We start from the raw sequence: 18,540 nt of genomic DNA, 5'->3' as shown, positions 1-18,540 counted from the left end.
AGAAAGAAAATCAACAAATACAAAATATTAAATAGGGCCAGGCTCACTGGTTCACACTTGTAATCCCAGTGCTTTGGAAGGCCATGGCAGAAGGATCACTTGGGACCAGGAGTTTAAGACCAGCCTGGGCAACATAGTGAGACCCTATCTCTAAAAAAAAAAAAAAAAAATTGTTTTAATTAGCCAAGCATGGTGGTGCATGCCTATACTCCCAGTTACTTGGGAGGCTGAGACACGAGGATCGCTTGAGCCCAGGAGTGTGAGGCTAGAGTGAGCTATGATTGCCCCACTGCACTCCAGCCTGGGCAACAGGGTGAGACTTTGTCTCTATAAAAAAAAAAAAAAAAAAGAAAAAAGAAAAAAAAAGAAAAAATATTAAATAAAAACGTATACTATATTTCTTTGAATCAAACCATCTATTTTTTTTTTTTTTTGAGATGGAGTCTCGCTGTGTCACCCAGGCTGGAGTGTAGTGGTGCAATCTCAGCTCACTACAACCTCCTTCCTCCCGGGTTTAAGCAATTCTCCTGCCTCAGCCTCCCGAGTAGCTGGGACTACAGGCGCATGCCACCACACCCAGCTAATTTTTGTATTTTTAGTACAGACGGGGTTTCACCATGTTGGCCAGGATGGTCTCGATCTCTTAACCTCGGGATCTGCCCGCCTCGGCCTCCCAAAGTGCTGGGATTACAGGCGTCAGCCACTGTGCCCAGCCAAAACCATCTATTAAAATTAAATTACATTAAAGTCTAAGTAAAGCAATTTCAGAAAAGAAGGGGAAAGGTAGGCTGTGTCAGAAGTGTATTCATATACAAATATCAGAAAGTCCTACCATAGGAGTTGCATAGACAAAGGATGATTTAACTCATGCTACAAGCCAAGAGACAGCTGGGTTGATACTGACAGCTAAACAATGCTACCAGTCATAGAGGTTCTTTTGAGTTTTCCTGTCCTTACATCTTTAGGATGTACACCTTTGTCCCCATGTGTGTTACCTCAGAATACTGTCTACATTCTAGGCAAGCAAAGAAGGAAAGGGAGGAGAGAATGACTTTCTATGGGACCTTTTTACTCAGGAAACAAAAATTACCCCTAGGGAATTTTGTCTCCATCTCATTATTTATAACCTTACCACATGGCTAACTTCTGCTGCAAGTCTGAGAAGAGGAATATTTTGGCTGAGTATATTGCTGTCCCAAACAAAACTGGGAGGCCAGTCCACAATGGTGGATGTTAAGTGCACATGCACAAGCAGAGAAGGAAAGTTCTGTTAGTGAAAAAGAAAGGGAATGAACACTGAATCATAATTAGGAGAGTCAGCTATAAGAGAGGACTGTGTCTTCTAGTAAACAACACAACAATCAGTACACATCTGGCACAAGCCAAACTAACTGTGGAATAGAATGACTGCCATAGGATGGGATGGGATGGAATGAAATAGAAAAGTCAAAATAGACACGCTTATATGGTAATTTGTTATTGGATAGAGGTGGCTCCACAAAACAGCAAGAAAGGGATGCATTAATAGATTGCATTTGGAAAATTGGCCTATTGTATATAGAAACATAAAGCTGAAACTTTGTCACCCTGTATATAAAGATGACTTCCACATGGATCAAAGACCTAAATGTGAAAGGTAAAGCTATGAAGTGAATACAGAATATGTAGGAGAATATTTTTTGAGTACTTGGGGATGGAGAAGGACTTCTTAAGGTTCCACAAGAGGGTGGCCGAGCGCAGTGGCTCATGCCTATAATCCCAGCACTTTGGAAAGCCAAGGTGGGAGGATCACTTGAGGTCAGGAGTTCAAAATCAGCCTGGCCAACATGGCAAAACCCCATCCTATCCAAAAAATACAAAAATTAGCCAGGTGTGGTGGCATGCACCTGTATTCCCAGCTACTCAGGAGGCTGAGGCACGAGAATTTCTTGAACCTGGGAGGTGGAGGTTGCAGTGAACAGAGATTGTGCCACTGTACTCCAGGCTGAAAGACAGAATGAGGCCCTGCCTCAAAAAAAAAAAAAAAAAAAAAAAAAAAAATTCCATGAGAGGGTAAAAAAATAGGTGGATATGACCATATGAATATCAAGGATCATCATTCAATGAAGGACATGGTAGATAAGCCTTACAGTTGGACGATCATTTGAGAGAAGATAGAGCTCTCTGTGATGATGAAATGTTTTCTGTCTGTATTCTCCAATATGGTAGTCACTATCCACACTGGGTTACGGAGCACTTGAAATGGGGATAGTGCAACTGAACAACTGAATTTTTAGTTTTAATTCATTTGAATTTAAAGAGCCATCTGTGGCTAGTGTGGTATATGGAGCAGTGCAGAACTAGGGTATTTGAAGGACTCTAGCAGATCAATAAGAAACACAAGACTGTCCAATATAAAAATAGGTCAAGAATATAAATAGGTTGACAGAAGGAAAGCCCAAGTACATAGTTTTTAGGAAAAGATCCAAAATCACAAGTAAATAGCAAAATACAAATTAAAACCGTAAGATAGTACTGCTAAAATTGGAAAGTCATATGATCCCAAGTGTTAGTGAGGATGTGGGGAAGAGCAACCCTCACTTACTACTGAAGGTTGAGGAGTAGATTTGTGCAGCCATTTTGGAATTATGTATATATCAGATAACCAATCAATCCTTCTCACCTTCCCTAGAACAACTCACACACAGATTGTTGAGGAGGTGAATGTGAAACAGAATATTTCCCTTCACCCTGTCACAGGACCAGCCAAGGGGTTGGCTTGTTTACTCACAGCTTTCAAACCTTCATGGAAGGGGAAGTTCACAGGTACAAGGGTGCAGAGGTCGGGATGAGCACTTCTGGCCAACCGGCAGGAGCAGAAGTCCATGCAGGCCTGCAGCAGCATCTAGGGGTTGCCTGTGACCCCTGACGCCCCAGAGGGAGTGTTACAGTGTGTTCTCTTAGCTTTGCCATCTGCAGATGGCTGTTTCATAGCTCAGTGTGACAGCCCTCTGTATCCCAAGCTCTTGTTTGGTGTCCAGGAAGAATCAGGTCACAAGAACAAATTGAAGGATGGTGAATGTGGAGGATTTTATTGAGTGGTGGCAGTGGCTCCCAGCAGGATAGGGAGCTGGAAAGGGGATGGATTGGGAAGATGGTATTCCCCTGGAGTTCGGCCATCCCCAGCTGAAATCCTCTCTGAGATCTCACTGTCAAGTCATCCCTCTGAAGTCAAGCTGCTTCTCTCTGACGTCCACCTGCTTCTTCTCTTCTTCCTTTTTCTGCTGCTCTGCCACTCCACCAGTGCGGCCTGTGGGGTTTTTATGGGTACAGGATGGGAGCAGGCGAAGGGCCAGGGTGGTTTTGGAAAAGGCAACATTCAGGCAGGAAAACAGGAATGCATATTCTCACTTTGGGCCATGGGTCCAGGCTTGAGGGTGTGGCCCTCACTGGGGACCACCCTCTTCTACCCAGTATTTCCCTGCCTCCTGTCCATATCATATGTACAAAGGTGAAAGGTGCCCATCACATTTTTTTTTTTTTTTTGAGCCAGGGTCTTGCTCTGTTGCCCAGGCTAGAGTGCAGTGGCATGATGAAGGCTCATTGCAGCCTCAACCTCCTCAAGTCTCCAGCAATATTTCCACCTTAGACTCCTGAGTAGCTGGGACCAGAGGCATGTACCACCACACCTGGCTAATTTATTTTTTGTAGGGATTGGGTCTCCCTATGTTGCCCAGGATGGTCTTGAACTCCTGGGCTCAAGAAGTCCTGCCACATCAGCCTCCCAAAGTGCTGGGATTACAGGCATGAGCCACCATGGCCCACAACATTAAGACAGTGGAGATTTAGAGGCGATGTAAGTTTATCATGGGTGGGAATGGAGACGTTAAATCTGATGGAGGTATATACTATGGAATACTCTGTTACAGTCAGAAATAATGAACCAGAGCTACATACAACAACATGAAGAGGGCTGGGAAATGTAGTGTTAGGTGAGAAAGGTAAGAAACAGAGTGAGATGTGATAGTATGATCCTATCAACACGGGTTTTCAACATCAATTCACCCAGAAATAGTAATATATTCTTCAAAGATGTCTGTATAACCAAGGCCATATATCAAACACATTACTCTTGCTTGGTACCTACCGACAATTTTGCACCACGAAGTAGATAGAGGGTGAAAGCGAAGTAAGGGGCAGGGATTGGGGGAAGAAGAGAAAAGGCTACTGTAAACAGGAGTGATGATAATATGCCATAAAGGAAAGGAAATAATTATCTTAACCCTTAAACCTGTTATACAACTGAAATGGGTTCTACTAGCCCAGCACCATGAGACCAGATATCCACACGGAGGTTTGCAGCAGGAGAAAGGAAGGTGTTTACTGGCAGGGTGCCAAGCAAGGAGGCTCAGGTAGCTAAGCTAACGCTTAAACTTTGACCTATGACTAGCAGGCAAGGGTTTGTAAAGCAGGGGTAAATTTCAGGAAAGCAGAAGCTATAGGCAAAATAATAAATCAATGATTGATGGCCATAACCATAAATCAAAACCATAAATCAAGGTTACACATTGGTTTTGACCTTAAAGTGCAGGATATCTTGAAGCAGGGGCTTACAGGTCATAGATACATTCAAAGACTTTCTGATTTGCAATTGGTTTGAGAAGCTTTAAGAATTTGGGGTCAGCAGAAAAGAATGTTAGGCCCAGCTCACAGGTGTGACTTTCTTCACTCGCTGCAGGAAGAAATTTAGACCAAAAGATGGTGGTCAGAGTTCAAGCCCCAGATCTCCCTTATCTGAGGCCTACGTGCAGGTAGATATGCAGGCAGATGTTTGGTGAGGGTTCGGTTTCTGAAAAACAACTCAGAGACGTATGTTACAATGTTATCTTTGGTTTGTATAGGGGAACCAAATGTCCCCTGATTCTAGTTTCCTTGGCTCTTGCTTTAGGCTATTACCTTCTTGCTCATCAAGTTGCTTATTTACTTCTCAGGGCTAACTAGGTGCCTGGAACTTGAAGGAACTCAAGATTTTCCTTAATTCCCATGCTTGGGGGTGCCCACAGGCCTCTAAGGAGGTCCTTACTCCATCTCACATATGATGTCCAAGGGAAGAGAGAACAAAATATGGTCTAGTATGTGAATTTCCTAAATCTTTTAATGACTATGTATGGCTTTCTTGATACTGTGCATATTTTTTGCGCTAAATAGAAGCATGTTCTGTGTTCTGTTGCCTCTCTTATGTCAGTGCTTGCTTTAAACATAAGCATGTTTATAATTCATCATATTGGGCTCTGCTCATTTCTATAAACTCCACCAGCTGCTGTTGCTTTGGCACAACAGAGTATTTTATGTTCCTCTGAAGTATTTCCCTGACGAATATAATGCTTTGTGAAACCTGTATTGCAGAAAATGCCTGAATGTTGAATTGAAACCATGAGAACTGAAGAGTGAATGGGCCAAGATCAGAGCTTGTGACAATCCACAGGTAGCCCTGGGTGCAGGTTTAGATACTATTCTTTCAGACAATGTTCTCAGCCCTGTGCATCACTCAATCCTCTACATCTGAAATGATTTGCATAACCATGTTGCTGGGCCTGGGACGAAATTCCTATGGCAGTGTTGCTTTTTCAGATTCTCATTCTCTCCCCTCTTTTTTTCTCTCTCTTTTAGAATTCTGCAGGAATGGAATGGATTTGTGTGGGGTTTTCTTTTCTGTAGAAATTCACGTTGTATGTCTTTCGTAAGTGTTCACAGCTGAGAAAGAAAGGGTTTGGATACTGTTGTATTTTACTGTGCCTTCCATAAGACATTTCAACAATCTCTAATTAGTTTATCTCCTTGTTTTTTATTTATTTCTTAAATAAATTAATGACTTACCCCAAAAGAAGGTGTGACAGTAATTTCTTTTCTCTCTTTTTTTTTTTTTTTTTTTTAGTGCCGTGGCATGATCATAGCTCCCTGCAGCCTCAACCTCCAGGGTTCAAGCAATCCTCCCACCTCAGCCTACTGAGAAGCTGGGACTACAGGAATGCACAACCACATTGGGCTAATTTTTTTATTTTTAGTAGAGACAGGGTCTCACCATGTTGCCCAGGCTGGCCTCAAACCCCTGGGCTCAAGTGATCCTCCTGCCTCGGCCTCCTAAAGTGTTGGGATTACAGGTGTGAGCCACTGCACCCTGCAACACGTTAATTTCAAACCTATATCTTTAAAATAATGGATATTAGTGTCTATATGGATTGCCAAACTACAGAGAGAAGAACAGTTATTTTGTTTCATTATTTATAAAGCTTCCCTCTTCTCCAAAATAACTATGTCTGTTGAATGCTGGCAATACCAATATGTCAACAGAAATTTTAAGCCTATAAATTCCTTTTTATTTATTGCCCCCATTATTACTAATGTCCCTCTACCTTCAAAAGAAAAATCAAATTGAAAAGTAGCACATATCTGACTTAGGCTATTGAAAACTTTTAACTACTTACATTTCAGATAATAAATGAGCCTCAGCAACTAATCAAACTCAGAATCCAAAAAATAAGTACACTTAGTTTCTTAACTATAAATTATTTTGACCCAAGCCAAATATATTTTTTTATCTTTCAGAGATATTATAATCTCCCAAGCCAAGGAAAGAAAAAAATGTTAGGAAGAATCCAATACATGACTGTGTTTTCAAAGATTTTGAAAGATTTCTAGGTAATATTTTTACCTGCTGCAGACTCACTACCTTCAGACGTCAGTTACCACACTTGCATGGGAGGAGGATCTTTGTGATGTTTTTAAGGGAGGAAGATCTTTCTGATGTTTATATTGGTTTTCTCTTTTTTTGTCACTGATTCATTCATGTCATTAAGCACATATATGTATATATGATATATATGACATATATAAATACACATACATAAAATATATCTATATATTTTTTGCTATATGCCAGGCATTGTTCAAGGCTCTGGAAATGCAATGCCCAAGAGCCTTTATACCTCAAATCCAGAGAGGGGAAACAGACAATTAAGAAATGTAAATAAGGTGTCGTGAGTGCTCCACTAAGACAAATAGAAAGTACTATGGGAGTTCATAGCAGAGGCACCAGATTAGGATTAGACCAGACTAAATGTTCAAGGCAGGCTTACTGGATAAAGGAATATTTACACAGAGCCCCAAAAGATGAGTCAGATTCAGTCCTTGGAAAACAAGGGCATAAGAAAAATATGTTCCAATCGTAGAGAGGTAGAGCAGGGACTAGCAGGAGATAAGGTTGAAGGGAGAAAGTTACAAACAGAAGCATGATATGATTAGATGAACATTCCAGGAACATCACTCTGCCTGGAGAAAGGACACACAGGACAATTACATCTGTCAGGAAACCAAACAAAGGCTGAAATACAATAACGCAGTATTTGCCTTCAAAAGGCAAATTCACAGGTCAATTAACTGTCAGAGTGGGGACAGGGGAGAGTAACTGATCACAACCCTTGAATTTCAGACATACTAGTGAAGTTATATAGTGGGCTACTGTATTAGTTAGATTCATTGATGCTAACAGCTGTTATGACTCAAAATCTCAGTGGCTTAGCACAACAAATGTTTATGTTTACTTCTCTGTCACCTCACAGTCCAAAGCTGAGTTGGAAGAAGGTGGGTTCTGCTCCACACAGTCATTCATATCTCCATGTTTTGTCCCTGGATTCAAGCATTCAAAAGACATTATCAGGCTTCTGTCCCTCCCCCTTTTATTTTTTACTTATTTATTCAATTTTCTGAGACAGAGTTTCACTCTTGTTGCCTAGGCTGGAGTGCAAGGGCACGATCTCGGCTCACTGTAACCTCTGCCTCCCGGGTTCAAGCGATTCTCCTCTCTCAGCCTCCCGAGTAGCTGGGATTACAGGTGCACAACACCATGCCCAGCTAATTTTGTATTTTTAGTAGAGACAAGGTTTCTCCATGTTGGTCAGGCGGGCCTTGAACTCCTGACCTCAGGTGATCTGCCCACCTCGGCCTCCCAAAGTGCTAGGATTACGGGCATGAGCCACCTACCGCACCTGGCCCTGCCCTTTCCTTTTTATTCTCAGCTCTGCCTTCCTTTTCACTGGTTTACCCCTCTCCTTATGGTGGCAAGGATGGGACCCCAGCATGTCCACTCAAATGATCTCTAGTGCAGCAGTTCCCAATCTTTTTGGCACCAGGGACTGGTTTCGTGGAAGACAATTTTTCCATGGATGGTGGTTGGGGGATGGTTTTGGGATGAAACTGTTCCACCTCAGTTCATCAGGCATTGGATTTTCATAAGGAACACAAAACCTAGATCCCTCGCATGCACAGTTCACAATGGGGTTCACCCTTCTATGAGAAGCTAACGCCACCACTGAACTGACAGGAGGCAGAGCTTAGGCAGTAATGCTCACCTCCTGCTGTGCAGCCAGGTTCCTTTACAGGCCCTAGAGTGGTACCGGTATGTGGCCCCAGGGGCTGGGGAACTCCTGCTCTAGTGTATCATCTCAGGAGATAAGCTTTCCCCAACCATTCTCTTAGCATCTCTGATAATCCCTGCAAAAGGATTCTGGGCTTCCTCGGGTGAGATAACCACCCAGGGCCAGTCACAGTCCAACTGGATGAAGAACTTTGATTGGCCAGCCTGAGTCACACCCCAGAGGCAGAGGAGACCTGATGATTGGTAGCTCCATCAGATGTGGGAGGAGGAGTTCCTGAGAGGAACAAAGAAAGACTCTAATACCAGAAGGCAGGGATAAGTAGCTGCAAAAACAACAGCCATCACCAAAGCTAAATAAGCTTTAATATCTCATCAAATTTTGGTTTAGGATCTTAGCAGAACTGACGGGTAGAAAATCAACCTATGCAATTTTAATTTAGGAGTGCCCAATGAGCAACCCACTGTGCTATTATGCTATGAAGTATGATGACTAAACATTTCCATTGTGTAAGTCTAGAATGTCACATTTTTTTCATATCTATATGTTCATTGGTGTTTTATCTTTGAAACGACATGGTTTTTACTCCAGTCTTTAGCCTGTATTGAGGTTTATGGGTCTCCTGGGGAAAAGCTAAGTTTAGTGTAGAATTTGTTCTGTCTTCAATCACAAGGGAAAAACAACCTGCCCAAGCAAATCCTGTGGGAACATGATTTATGAGTGCATGCTTAGGTGTTTTATTACTACATATCATACCTTTTGTTAGTGCTTCTATTAATATTGCCAGTCACGAGCCATAAAATTGACTCTGAGTGCATCCACAAGCTTTTATAAACCTCTTTCTGAATCATTGGTTTTTCTGTAAAACATAAAACATTTTGGTAAAAACCAAAAAGTGGCAATTCACTTGGTTTTGTCTTAGCACTTGCATTTTCTAGGAGTGGAATCATAGCTGCTCAGAACTGTGGGAGCTCTCAGAAGTCATCTCACCTCATTCTCTATTTCTCTGTGACTGGAGGGTAGGCACTCTGTACACTTAGTGGAATGAATGTTTCCACTGTGGCATCACACTGCTGTTAAGCTTATTACCTCACAACAGCCCAGGTTTTCATGTGATTGTTTTATTTGCTTTTGAGACAAATTCTTTTTTTTTTTTTTAAACAGTCTCACTCTGTCGCCCAGGCTGGAGTGCAGTGGCATGATTTCGGCTCACTGCAACCTCCACCTCCTGGGTTCAAGCAATTCTCCTGCAATTCTCCTATATAATTATATATTATATACAAAATATATATAATGTATATTTTATATATATATATAAATATATTTATATGAAGGGCAGTTTATTAAGTATTAACTCACATGATCACAAGGTCCCACAACAGGCCATCTGCAAGCTGAGGGGCAAGGAAAGTCAGTCCGAGTCCCAAAACTGAAGAATTTGGAGTCCAATGCTCGAGGGCAGGAAGCATCCAGCACAGGAGAAAGATGTGGGCTGAGAGGCTAAGCCAAACTAGTCTTTTCATATTTTTCTGTCTGCTTTATATTCTAGCCACACTGACAGCTGATTAGATGGTGCCCACCCAGATTAAGTGTGGGTCCGCCTTTTCCAGCCCACTGACTCAAATGTTAATCTCGTTTGGCAACACCCTCACAGACACATCCAGGATCAATACTTTGCATCCTTCAATCCAATCAAGTTGACACTCAGTATTAACCATCACACATGCCCAGCGAATTTTTGTATTTTTAGTAGAGATGGGGTTTTGCCATGTTGGCCAGGCTGGTCTTGAACTCCTGGTTTCAAGTGATCTGCCTGCCTTGGCTTCCCAAAGTGCTGGGATTATAGGAGTGAGCCACTGTGCCCAGCCGACACGTTCTAGACATCAGAAATGTGCTCTAGTTTTTTTCCTTTGAGCCTGTATTAGGCTATTCTTGCATTACCACAAAGAAGTACCTAGACTGGGTAGTTTATAAATAAAAGAGATGTAATTGGCTCATGGTTCTGCAGGCTGTACAGGAAGCACTGTGGCATCTGCTTCTGGGGAGGCCTCCAGAAACTTTTACTTATGGTGGAAGGCAAAGGGAGCGCAGGCACTTCACATGGTGAAAGCAAGAACAAGAGTGTGAGGTGGGGAGTGCCACACACTTTTAAATGACCAGATCTTGTGAGAACTCACCCACTATCATGAAGACAGCACCAAGGAGATGGTGTTACACTATTCATAAGAAATCCAGCCCCTGATCTAGTCACCTCCCACCAGGTCCCACTTCCAATACTGGGGATTATAATTCAACATGAGATTCGAGTGGGGAGACAGAGCTAAACCATATCAAAGCCCCACAGAATGAGCCTGCATAGGATGACAGGCCTCACTTTCAGATTACCCTAGGTTCCCTGAGGCTTTTCTTCTCCAGACTTCATATCCTCAGTTCTGTCCAACTTCCCTCAAATGCCATCGTTTCCACAGTCACATCTATCTTGACCATTTTACTGTGGCCATGTTCCAGTCCTCTTTGGGCACAGTTGTTCACTGTATTATAAATCTACCTGCCCTTCTGTCTTCTGGTTCCCATTCTTACATCTTATTCATGATATTTCAGAAGACTGTCCAATTATTTGCTGAAGTCCAGATACCTATTTCAACAGCCTTTGTCTGACCAAGACTAACTATCAAAAACATAAATGAGTTTTGTTTTGCTTGTTTGACACAGGGTCTCACTCCAGACTGGAGTGCAGTGATGTGATCTCGGCTCACCGCAACCTCTGCCTGCCAGGCTCAAGTGCTTCTCCTGCCTCAGCCTCCTGAGTAGCTAGGATTACAGGGGCACACCACTACCACCCGGCTAATTTTTGTATTTTTAGTAGAGACGGGGTTTTGCCATGTTGGTCAGGCTGGTCTCGAACTCCTGACCTCAAATGATCCACCCACCTGGGCCTCCCGAAGTGCTGGGATTACAGGGGTGAGCCACCATGCCTGGCCTGAGATCCATTTTGTCTGGAATGTTCTTCATGTAGAACATTAAGGTTGCCCATCTACAATTTGCAGCATCCTCTTTCTTCCTTCCTTAAATGAAATTGAGACTTTTCCCTGACTCTGATCATCTGATCCTTTTCCCTTTTTCATGAGCCATCAAAGGCTTTTTTTTACAAGCTTTTTTTTTTTTTACAAGCTTTCATGGATCTCATCACAGATCCTGTCAATATCCCTGGGTGTAATTGTGGCGGGATGTTTTGAGATATTGAGAAATCCTTCTCTAAATTTTTTACTCTTTGCCTTTTATTCATTTAGTCAATGCATTCATTGCCTCAGGCAAAGACTGTTACAGCAGAAAACCAAAGAGCTGCTAAAATTTCTGAAGCTTACGCCTTTACATGTTTAAAAAAAAGAAAAGAAAAGAAAAAAAAGCTAGGCCTAGAGATAATTCAGGTCATAAAAATTAAATGGGAGAAAATGAGTTATCGGCAGTGTCTGCTTTTCCTGGTCCTCTGCTTCTCTTCAGCTCCACCCCTGGTCCACTGAGCTGTGGAAATTTGTTCAGACTATGGGAAGAGAGAAATCAAGACAGTTGGAAATCCAAGAACAGGAGAGAATGTGGGCACCCCTGGTGAATAAGGCAAAGCTTGAGGGTCTTCTCCTGCCCAGCAGCAAAATGAGTGCAAATGTCCACATGATATATCCCGGCAGCCCAAGAAAACCTCACAAGGCCCTGCTCTCCCTAGTGCAGTTTGGGGCAGGGGGTGGCAGAATGATTTCCGGTAAGCCTGAGAGTAGCATACAGTGGTGAAAGTCATGCAAAGATAAGGGCTAAAACAGAAATGGATGAGTACCAGGAAGAAAAACCTGCATTACTTCTTATAGGGGATACTGCAGCACTTCATCCAGAGTTGCTCCATACGGTCGATGTACCTAACTCCAAGCTGCTGGGGATATTAGCTGCAGACCATAATTTCTTTACCCAAAGTCACACCCTTCCCAGTGCTCACTGATGCAGGAATAAAATGGCCCACTTCTCTAGCCTCAATGTGGGACAACTCTGAAAAGCCACCCCAACTCTGGAACTCCCAGAAGGATCAGCTGGGACCTCAGTTGCAGCCACACTGTAGGAAAGCTTCTTGCTTTGGTCAGTCCTGCCTGCCCCAACTTCTTCCAGGTTATTTTCTAAGAACTCTCCCAAACAAATTTTCTCAGCTCTCCGCTTAATTTTGTTGCCAGGGAATTCATCTAAGGTATCTGCTCACCTGAGCCGATAGCTTGAAGATTGCATAATTCTGCTCCAAACTTTTCCAGGTGCAGAGATAAATTATTTTAGAGAATCGTGGTTTGCACTATTATTCTTTTCTTCTTCATTCATCTTTGGCTTCAGTTCTCACACATCAATTTTACTTCTACTCTTTCCTACCAGATGATTATGAAAGTGAAGCAAAGTAGGAATGGAATGTTTTTTTTTGTTGTTTTTTTTTTTTTTTTTTTTTTTTTTTGAGACGGAGTCTCGCTCTGTCGCCCAGGCTGGAGTGCAGTGGCGCAATCTCGGCTCACTGCACAGAATGGAATGTTTTAATCTTTATTGCTTGTTGCCATCACTGTCCAAACATTGGACCAATGTATATTCTTGCCACCTACTTTTGGGTAAACTAAAAAGGACCCCTTGTTTTCATCTTTAGCATGTTTCAAAATATCTCCTTCTAAAATTTTAACTTTTTTCAATCTTATACACTTCAATAGTTGTATATCCTAAGATGAATGATGACTTCAGGGTCCTAAGCCAGTTTATAAAGGCCTCCTTTGTATAATAAGTCCTACCTACATAGTCTATCATCTCACTATAGAATGTAGGGGTAGTTGGATGCTTTTACTTGCAGACTTGGAAGCCTCCACTAAAATTGACCGAGTCTCATTTACTGTCCTGTTACATTGCAATAGCCTAAATAACTGTGATCAAATGACTGTTTAAATCATGACACATCTATTATAACGGAAAACTACATAACCCCTAAAAGTGTTGAGGGTGATTTATGGGTTCTAACATGAAATATGCTTTGTAAGTAAAGGAATAGGTTATTGCCAAATAGTTTTCAGCAAAGTTTTTTAATAAAGTTATGTGTTTAATGTGTATAAATATACATGTTTGCATATATATAGAAAATGTTAGAAATAATGCACAAAAATATTCAGTCATTACATCTGGGGCATGGAACTATAGAAGTTGAGAGGTTCAGAGGATGCTATGGTTTGAATGTTTGTTCCCCTCTTAACTCATGTGTTGAAAGCTTAATCCCCAATGCAACAGCACTGGGCAATGGGGCTTAATGGGAGGTGTTTAGGTAATGAGGAATCGCCCTCATGAATAGGTTAATGCCATCAGAAAAATGGCCTGCAGGAGTTGATCAGCTCTCTCTTGGTCTTCTGCCATGTGAGGATATGATGGTCCTCCCCTCCAGATGACACAGTATTCTAGGTGCCAAGAAATCTTGGAAGCAGACAGACCAGGTCCTAACCTGCCAGTGGCTTGTTCTTGGACTTTTCATCCTCCAGAACTGTGAGAGAATAAATTTTCATTCTTTATAGATTACTCAGTGAAATCCTGTTATAGCAGCACAAAATGGACTGAGAATACGTTTTAATACAAATTATTTCATTTAATAAGAATCTATTTTTATCTTTAATAAAACATTATTCAATAATTTTTATCTATTCAATTTTCTTAAGTATTGAATTTTAAAATAATTGGCCAGGCGCAGTGGTTCATGCCTGTAATCTTAGCACTTTGGGAGGCCGAGGTGGGCAGATCACTTGAGGTCAGGAGTTTGAAACCAGCCTGGCCAACATGGTGAAAACCCATCCCTACTAAAAATACAAAAAAATTAGCCATGCATGGTGGCAGATGCCTGTAATCCTAGCCACTCAGGACGCTGAGGCAGGAGAATCGCTTGAACCCAGGAGGCAGAGGTTGCAGTGAGGTGAGATCACACTACTGCACTCCAGCCTGGGTGACAGAGTGAGACTGTGTCCCTAAATAAACAAACCAACCAATCATTTTTATAAATTACAAAGACAGAAAAAGAACATCTTATTGGGAAAGCATACTGTATGCCATGTTCTGTTTTTCTATTGTTTTGAAGTTGACTTTCCAAGACACCACCCTGAAAGAAAACATGCATTCTACTGTCAGTCCAACCACTAGCCAATTTAGATGGCAGAAGTATGTTATTCAAGAGGGAGCATTATTTTATTGCTTTTTAAATTAACCTAATTTAAAAATATTCCTAAATTTAAAAATAACCTATCACATATAAGTAAATTATGTAGCATAAGATGATGAACCTCTATGAACTTATTTCTCACAAAACCTTCAACTTGAACAATACCATTCATTCACCTATGTGCTTTTCCCTATTCCATTCATGCAATCATTAGCCTGAGTTTTGCATTTATCATCCCCTCACCTTTCAAAAAATGTAGGTTTTCATAGGCCTGAGCACTGTTTTGTTTGGGTTTTTTTAGTTTATGGAGATATTATACAGTATCAGTCTCTCGGGAGTTCTTTTCCACTCGAAATTATGTTCCTAAGATTCATATTCATGTGTGGAGCTATAGTTCATTAACTGCTGTATATTATTTCGCTGGATAAATACAATATACCAAAACTTACTTATTCCATGTCATTGGGTTTCAAGAGTATTTCCAGTTGTTTTTGTTATTAGCATTCCAAATACGTGCAACTTTTCCTGGAATGTATTTCTAGGAGTAGAGTTTTAGGTAACAAGTTATGTCAATGTGTAATTTTACAAAAAACTGCTAAATTGGTTTTCAAAGGTATTTTATAAATTTGCACATGTATTATAATGTATGAGAGTTCACACTGATTCATATTCTCACATTTGGCTTTCTTAGACCTTTCCTCTAAGGGATATAAAATAGTAGTACCTCAATGTGGTCTTAATTTGTACTTCCTTGATTACTAAGCAGGTTCAGCACTTACATGAGATTTCACTTTCCGGTTTTCTTCTATAAAGTGCCTGTTCGTAGCTGCATCCCCACAGTGCTGCTTCTATTGTAGGCACTCCCTAAATGTTTGTTGACTAACTGAGTAAATTTTCATGTAGCAAAATAAGACTTAGGATATGGACTTGCTAATTTAAGATGTAAAGATGTTCTTTTTTACAAGGTACCGCAAGCTCTACTTCCCTAACCTTGTAATTTAGTAAGTCTCATTACATAGCCAATTTAGTGTAACTGATAACCGATTCTCTTGCATAATTGACTTGTTTCAAAAAGTGTTCACGTAATTATTATAAAGATGATTTTGCATAAAATATTAGTTATCCTTGGTGAAGCAGTATTTTGCTTCTATTTTTTTTTTTTTGAGATGGACTTTTACTCTTATTGCCCAGGCTGGAGTGCAACGGTGCAATCTCAGCTCACTGCAACCTCTGCCTCCCGGGTTCAAACGATTCTCCTGCCTCAACCTCCCAAGTAGCTGGAATTACAGGCGTGTGCCACCACACCCGGTTAACTTTGTATTTTTAGTAGAGACCAGGTTTCTCCATGTTGGTCAGGCTGGTCTTGAACTCCCGACCTCAGGTGATCCATCCGCCTTGGCCTCCCAGAGTGCTGGGATTACAGGCATAAGCCACTACGCCCGGCCTCTACTCTTTAATTTTAATGGCAGTAGAGAAGTTCTAAATTTTGTTTTAGTCACTGAATAACTCAGTGCTGTTTTCAGAACACTAAGCATTTTTTTCAGAAAAACATGAAATATTGAACCCAAAGTTGGCAGTGATGCAAGATTTCTCTTAGCCCCTTTGCCAGACTCCTAGCAGGGGCACCCTGTCTGCTTGGCCTACTGTGCTCAGACCCTTGTGGGAGGGAGCACATGAGTGGGCAAGTGTGGGATCCAGGCGGCCACTCCACCCACACAGGAGCAAACTCTCTGCAGGGTCTGTAGCCAGACCAGGCAAAGTTATGTCCAAGAAAAAGTGTAAACAGCTATTCCTGAACGTTCATCACTGTTATGTACTAATACTTAACAGATATGTCATGACGCATCAAATTTATGAAAAATTAATACAACTTAAAATTCAGAAAAATGTTATGTTACCTTAATTTTTATGAAATCTTTTTGTAAGTGTTTCTGAATTAGAAATAGATGATTGTTACAGGATCTCTGGGGTGTCAATTTTTTCTGGCCAGAGACCTCTATGGCCATGGTGCCTGAATTCTTGTCCTCCATCCAGGAAGAATGAGATATGCAGACAAGTGGAGGGTGAAGAAGAGTTTTATTGTGTTAGAATAGCTCAGAGGAGTGGGTGGCTCCTCTCTGTAGGCAGATTATTCCATTGGGTGTTCAGTTCTCAGCCGAGAGGCAGCCCTGGAAAGGGTGGCTCCTCTCTGCAGGCAAGTCATTCGGATGTCTGCAGGTCTCTGAAGCTCTCAGCAGAGGGTAGCTCCTCTCTGCAGCTGGTCGCCCATCATCTCCAGCTATGGGTAGAATACTTCCTCTCTGTAGCTTCCCGTCATCCTCTGCCCTGCTCTGGCTGAGCCCAGGGCTTTTATGGACCTCAGAGGGGAGGAAGTACGTGCTGATTGGTCCATAGGTGGCCATGAGCAGCACGGAAGAGCATGAGTCCCTACTCCTGTGGGAGGGACTGGCAGCCACTGGCGGACTGGCCCCCAGTCTTCAGGCCCTCCCTGGCCAGAAGGTGGGGACTTACTGGGGACCCACCCCTTCCATTCAGGACTCTGAACAGACACCCCTGAACCTGCAGGGCTAGGGGTTGGTGGGGGTGGGGGAGCCTTCCTGGGATCCCTGAGGGTACAGGCTACAGAGATTCCCGGGTTCTACACCTGGGAGGGCGGTCATAGTTGCACCCGGGAGCTCCCACCCCATCAACTTGGAAGGGGCAGGGCTCCTGCTTATCCACAGCTCCTGCCTGCTTCCTGGAGCAGGAGACCCAGGTCTGAAGCTGTGGGTGCGGCAGCTGCAGCTGCACCCAGGAGGGCAGATCCTGCCTGTTTCCGGCTCCCTCAAGAACACAGGGAGGCTTGGATCCATGGCTGTAGTTTGGGAAGCCCAGGAGGGCAGGGCTCCTGCCTGCTCCGTAGAGCAGGCCTGGGTCTACAGCTGCGGTTTGGGCGGCCACAGCAGCACCGGGAATTCCTGTCCCAACTCAGGAGGAGGAGGGATTCCCCTGGCTCCATGGCATACGCAGCCCCAGCCACACCTCCCTGCTGCAGCCAGCATGATGGCAGCAGCCATTGGCATCATTATTACACATTTTTAAGTGGGTAGGTATTCCACAGAAATATGATTTTTAAAACCACCCTTCAGATAGTCCAGATAGGAGACTATCTGATAGGGAATAAGGAAAAAAGTCCAAGGTGGGCATGGTGGTAAACCAGTAAGCTCAGATACTTAGGATGCTGAGGTGGAAGGATTGTTTGAGCTCTGGTGTTTGAGGCTGCAGTGAGCCATCATTGTGCCACTGCACTCCAGCCTGGGTGACAGTGAGACTCCACCTCTTAAAAAAAAAAAGGAATTAGCAGCAAGAAAGGTCAAATAAGGATTTTACTATTTGTCTTCTCCAGCATTTCTTCTGAAGTCATGGAGGTGTACTGCTCAGATTTCCCCTCAAGAATGAATGTCCAGTTTAGCTGTAAAAAATGCAAATTAGCTGATAAGCTCCATCTGTCAGTTCCTTCAGGCTGTGCTTCAGCTTTCGACTCAAGGCCACACCCCTCCAGGGAAGTCCCTACCAATGACTGAGCAGGGCCAGGGTGCCCTCCGCCATTTCTGCCCTGAGTGGGTGTCCTCATGGGCAATCTTTGCTCCTAAGCTCCTCATGTTAGTCAAGACTCAGCTCTGCATCATGGTCTGAGGTTCTCTATGCCCAATACTGCTTCCTCCACAATTCACTTCTAAATTGTTTCGTTACCCTCCAATAAACCTTTTACATTCCTGTCTCAGCATCTGCTTCCCAGAGTACCCAAATGACACAACTTTTCTGTAGCAAAGGCTTTAATTAAAACACTAGCTGTGCCGGGCACCGTGGCTCATGCCTGTAATCCCAGCACTTTGGGAGTCCAAGGCAGGCAGATCACCTGAGGTCATGAGTTCAAGACCAGCCTGG

The 18,540-nt window shown here is 42.7% G+C and overlaps 1 protein-coding gene across 7 annotated transcripts in view; it reads right to left on the bottom strand.

Annotated features, from left to right (window-relative positions):
* PDK1 (pyruvate dehydrogenase kinase 1) overlaps window positions 1–18,540 on the bottom strand; it is a 119,930-nt gene that overhangs the window by 47,244 nt on the left and 54,146 nt on the right. The window contains exon 13 of one of the 7 annotated variants that reach the window (XR_012094227.1): window positions 2,905–3,289. The exons of 4 other annotated variants lie outside the window; for them this stretch is intronic. The gene's annotated coding sequence lies outside the window, so the exon portion shown is untranslated. Of the gene's footprint in view, window positions 1–2,904; window positions 3,290–9,735; window positions 18,065–18,540 lie in introns of those variants that run through there. 2 more of the 7 variants (XR_012094223.1, XR_490975.3) reach the window with 2 other exon arrangements.

This window comes from Chlorocebus sabaeus, chromosome 10 (assembly GCF_047675955.1).
Source record: "Chlorocebus sabaeus isolate Y175 chromosome 10, mChlSab1.0.hap1, whole genome shotgun sequence".
NCBI classification, from domain to species: domain Eukaryota; kingdom Metazoa; phylum Chordata; class Mammalia; order Primates; family Cercopithecidae; genus Chlorocebus; species Chlorocebus sabaeus.
Note: the sequence above shows the minus strand (reverse complement) of the source record. Positions and strands in the feature narration are given on the sequence as shown.